Raw genomic sequence first — 6,000 nt, 5'->3', positions numbered from 1 at the left:
TTGCTTACCAAGATGACATTGAATGTTCCTGAGTGGCCTAGTTAAAGTTGGGGCTTAAATCGTCTTTAAAGTATATGGCAAGACATGAAAATGGCTGTCTAGCAATGATCAACAACCAACTTGACAGAGCATGAAGAATTTAAAAAAGAATGTGTGCAAATATTGTACAATCCTGGTGTTCAAGGTACCTAGAGACACCCAGAAAGACTCGCTGCCTAAGGTGATTCTAACATGTATTGACTTAGGGGTGTGAATAGATATTTATGTATTTTATAAAATGTGTTAAAACGTCTAAAAACATGTTGTCGCTTTTGTCATTATGTGGTATTGTGTGTAGACAGGTGAGAAAAGCATACATTTAATCCATTTTTTAAATTCAGCACAACAAAATGTGGAATAAGTCAAGGGGTATGAATACTTTCTGAAGGCACTGTAGGCTCACTGATGCAAAATATCCCACAGTTTGAGCTTCGATTGTAGAACCTCAGATTGCATATAATTGACCATTTCAAAGAACCAGAGATAAATTAGCCATTGTTGAATAAGCTTACAGGCTATATGGGCAACTAATTGACAAATGACCTAATAGTTCAAATACAGTGTAACCATAATACTATTTAATCCTTAGAAACTATTCTTTGTTTGCAATCTTTTTGAAAAGATCCCACATCTGCATATATAGCTAACGTTCTGACTGGACTATGCTGGTAGGTCCATATGCTATCGTTTTAATATATTCTCATATCTCGAGGACAGTATACACAACAATAGGCTGCGAGTTGGTGTAGATAAGATAATGTTATTATTTCCTGTGGGAATTACGTCCCCTGTCACAGTGGCAAACATGTCTCTGTGGGCTAATTAATCGGTTTTACACTCAAAGTAAATGGGAAATGGCTTTACAACCATTCCAGAGTTATTTGAATGACCTGAAAACAGTTTGTAAAGCAATCACAGCAACAAGTGCCCACTGTAAACGCAGGGCATTCAGTTGTCATCTGTCATCGTAATGTGGGAATGACAAGGTTCCCACATTGTAAATACTGACTTAGAGGGGTGATCAAAAAGAAAAACTCCAAACCTCCAATAGCGACATCTTTCTGAGTTATACTGATTTAATGTTGCTATAAAAGGGTCAAATTGCACTAGACCTTTGAACAATATAATATTTATATTAAGCTACAATTGGCCATGATGTCCACAAACGAGTCAGCATTCATAATTAAAAGAACAACTCGTCAAGAAATAAATTAATCAAAATACCATGAGATGTGGACCTATCGAAAATTACAGAACGTTTAAACCAGAACCAGACCAAATCCCGTATTCTAATGATGTTCTTTACTCCCGGCCTATAAGTGACAGAGATAAAGGCCTGCTCGTCCTTATGCTCTCTGATACATCCTAAGGTTATTTTGGTTCTGAGCACACTGAACGCGACTGCGTTTTCTTTTCTACACAGGCATTTTGGTCTTTATTTTTCGATGCATTTTGCTCACTGATCGAGCGAGTTTCTGACTTGGATTTTCCCCTTCACTAATTGATTTGACACGGATATCCAGTATCCCTTTCATGATAATCAAAATTCGTATCATAACTTTGTTTTTGCCCCATTCCCTCTTTTATGACGATATAGAGTTTCAGCAAGTCATTTATGTCCCGTGGACGTATTTTTGTAGGAGGAAAGGGGAATGTATCCCACCTCAAACCCTGTGAAGAAAAACATTATCAGGCTGCATGATGGGGTTGTTTCTGTAAAAAGTAGCCACACCATTTCTTAAAACTGCAGATACAGTTTTAGTTATCTCGCTGGATGTTTACGATTATAATTCTAGATAGGTTGTTATTTTCTTTAACATTTGTTTTGATTTACAATGTATGCTTATTCTTATTATTAGGCATATTATTAGTATTATTAGGCCTATTATTAGGTATATCATTATCATTGTATCATCCTACTTAATTAACAGTCCAAATTGTTTTGTTAATGCAATGTCAGAAGGTTACTTTTTACAACTTCTAATTGAAGGCCTATGCCAAAATATCAATAATGTATTATCAGATATTGTGACAATTCTATATAACGTCTACCATATTAGTACATTGTAGCTTACCAACAAATGCTCTAACAATCCTCACGATCACAAATAGCCTAACGCTCTCCATTGACCTATTTGGAATAGGCCCTATGCCTGAGCAGCATGTGTCTCTGACCATCAAACATGGCTAATTGTCACAGTTCAACAAGGCTACAGTCAAATGAACTCTCGTGTCTCTGTGTCAATAATCGACCATTTGCACGCATGTGTTACACCAACGTGTGGTTGAACCGCGGGTCATGCATGGTCCTAATGTTGAATTAGGCGAACATTAGGCGACCATGGAAGAAGTTCCGCATGTAGACTTATGTGTTGGAACTGAGAGAAAGAGAGCAATTCCCCTTTTGCATGTGAAAGGACTCCCGTGTCCAAACCATATTTCCCTCCTGCGTTCCGTTATCCGTGCGTTCCTGTAGAAAGAAAACATTTGGAAGAAACCTTTCGGTTACCAAAAAGCGGAATGTCAATGCAGGCCTTCATTAACTGTGGGATACCACATTTCCATCTCTAAAATGTCGTTTGGCTTACCATAATTCTTCGTCTGTTAGATGTATTAGATTTCAGGTGAGAAACACGACAGCCACATGGTTAAAAGATAAGTGAAAAACGAACTTTATTATGGTCCAAGTATTTAATTAATGATTTTAATGTAGTAGAGGTAATGGTTATTCAATACGAATGTTAACGATTATTTTTTAAACTACTAGTTTATCTCCATTGTTATCATTGTGAGAATAAAGTTAATAATACAAATGGTTATTATTAAATAATAATAAGGACTACAATAATAATATTAATTATAAGTATAATAACAATAACAGCCACTTTATTTATAAATACATAGAAATATGAATAAGATACAATAAGTTGCTATTTTTGAACAACTCAAGGACATTGCTAAAAACGACGCAGGCCTAAATTATTTCCATTAATAAAAAGGTGACACCATTATGCAAATAGGCTATGATTGGCTTTAGGCATAGGGCCTTCTCATCAGAAGCATTTATTATTGTTCAGCTATTCCAGCAATGTCAATTAAAATCATAACTAATGACGCTCTCCCTTGTAGAGCCTCCAGTTTGCCCGGTGGTGTGGCGGCTCCTCGCGCCACGGTGACGGCCCTAATCTGGTTACAGAGCACCTGGGACCGAAACGCTCCATAATCACCGGTTATTAAGGGTCGCGGCGCGCCCGGGTGCGCACACATAGACGTGAAGATGGCAATGATGCCATACAATATTCCAAAGGAAAACCACTCTCGAACTTTTCTGTTGTTTATACATAGAAGTATTTTTGGCAACAAAATTAAACTGTGGTTAATGTCAACCACAGTAATGTTGTAGGGCTCAATCTGTTGGGATTGACTAAATTCCTATAGGCCTGTAAGAGCACACAGAATAGCCTATATTCATAGTTTCTATCAACTGATATGCCTTGACATGTTGCCCTTTCATGCACTTCGCCATGTGATTATGAATTGTTGATCGGTTACTATATTCCAGGCCATAAAACAGCCACGACCTATCACAAGTAAGTCGTTTATACCTCTCTTATAAGTATCCTAATTCAAAACTGTATTTTCGTTCAGTTCACTGATTGGAAATGTGACCTTAACAGTCGGTGGGTAGGCTAATATTAGGGTAAGTCTCAATGTGGAATTTGGAGGGAAAAAAATCGTTGTTTTGTTAGAACTCAATGGCTTCGCTTGGAATGATCTCCATACCTTTGATTGATTGGAGTGGTGAATGGGAGAAGCTTTTTGACTGACATGACTTGTTCAATGAGCCTCCACAAAAACTTCTGAATGGGGTACAAGTCCCAGCTAGCACACATAACGTTCTGAGAACCATATGTTTCTTAGAGCTTGGTGAGAACGTGGTCATCCTATGGTTATTTTGCCTTCCCACAACTTTCTGGGAACGGTGCAGGATAGTTGCTGGCATTCTCAGCACATTTAAGGAATTAAGGAACTTGACAAAAAAAAAAAAAAAAAAAAATCTTGCGTATTTCATTACCTTAACCACTAAAAGTCTAAGCCGGGTAGGGGGATTTCGTTTTTTGGACACATATTTAACCAATTTCTTTTGTTGCTTCAAAACTACCTTCATACTTCCATTCATATTTTAAAACGGTACCCGGTTTACCTTCAGATGAGTCCTGTGACACTTGTGGGGTCGTAGAGCAAAAACGGAGTCCCCCCTTTCCATAGTGGGGGTCATATTCGTTTGTAGCCCAAACGGTTCAGACGCTACGAACCGGAAGTTGACACATCAACCAGTACCGACTTCAGATGAGTCCCGTGGGGCTTGTGGGGGTCGCTACAAATGTCAGATTTTAGGGATGTCTCCTGGTCTGACAAACAATGCTGTAGCCCTGCCACTTTCCACCGCAGATGCTGAAGGCCAACATAGGCAGATGTGGTGGATTGGGACACAGACCATGTAACAAAAAAAACGTATCTCTAGCTTAAACTGGCAGATTTTGAAGGGGATTTGTTTATCATGTTAATTAGATTGACTCACAGGTGTGTCAATAGAGTCCTATGGATTTTTACAGAACGTTTCCTAAAAGTTCAAATATGGTTACATTTAATTTAAATTTTGGTAATGTTCCAGGAACGTTCACCAACTGGTTTAACATTGGGAATGTTCTCGAAGGGTTCAGAGAGCTTTCTTCTCAACAACATTCTTCTGTGGTAATATCAGTACTTCACCATACCATTTCCTACAGTTTTCCTCATGGTTCTATTTAAAATCATGTTCTCAAATTGTTCCAAGAAAGTTTAGAAACAATGTTAATTTATGGGAATTTCAGTAGGCTACTTCAGCATAATGTTTACTATCAGTTTTCTCATGGTTCTATTTAAAGTCATGTTCTCAAATTATTTCGGGAACGTTTAAGCAAACTTTCCAAAAAAAAAACACAAGAAAACTTTAGTAATGTTCGGAGAACATTCTAAGAATGTTACTTAAAAACATACATTCCGTTCTCAGAACTTGAAGACAACGTTCCATAAAAACCACAAGAAAAGTTTTCAAAGAACGTTCTACGAATGTTATTGAAAAACATGTATATTCAGTCCTCAGCATCAACGAAACTCTCTCTATCCTCTATCTTGTTAAGTGTGTTCAGGTGTGTCGGTTGCGCCCACGAATTGGCCACACCTGATCTTAATGATGAGTGCTTGTTTCCTTTGAAATGGGTTCTGTTTGAATAGACACAAATGAACAGCATTGTACGCTTAAAAGAACATTGCATGCTAGCTCCATCTTCATAGTGCAGTGGACTAATTCCATGGATAGCGAACATAAGACCGTAGGTTTGAATCTCAGTGATTCCGTGGCACAATAAAAAACAAATGTGCTTGCATGATTGATGCCTATGGAAATCCATTTCCCATGTGTCCTATCTGTGCTTGGAGTTTAAAAAAAAAGTTCATCCAAAATAAGATAGCAGTGTTATTAAAAGTCGTATTGAAACATTCAGTGAGTTATTAAGTTATTAAGGAAGTTATTCAAAAACCGTTCTCAGAGCGTTAATAAAACCTCCCAGGAAAACGTTCTCAGAACCAGAGTAAAACGTTCTCAGAACCTCCCTGCAACCTACAAATGAACTTACGCAGAACGGGCAACATTTTCACTTCTGTTCTCAGAATGTTTAAAAAACGTTCCGTTTTACCAGTAAGGAAACGTGGATTCGTTCCCACAACCAATGTGAAATTAAAACATAAGTTCCCACAACTTAAAAAAACAAACATATATGTTAGCTGGGGTGGCTGTGTGTATGTGTGTGCGTGCATGTGGAAGTGCGTCTGCGCGCGTGTGCGATAGAGAGAGAGAGTGATAAAAGAAGAGGGGGGCATTTGACACTCATGAAGTTATAAATAATGTCTTCACACAAT

The sequence above is a fragment of the Oncorhynchus tshawytscha genome, linkage group LG10, assembly GCF_018296145.1.
Source record: "Oncorhynchus tshawytscha isolate Ot180627B linkage group LG10, Otsh_v2.0, whole genome shotgun sequence".
Lineage (NCBI taxonomy): Eukaryota > Metazoa > Chordata > Actinopteri > Salmoniformes > Salmonidae > Oncorhynchus > Oncorhynchus tshawytscha.
The sequence above is the reverse complement of the archived record's forward strand: the minus strand, read 5'-3'. Positions refer to the sequence as shown.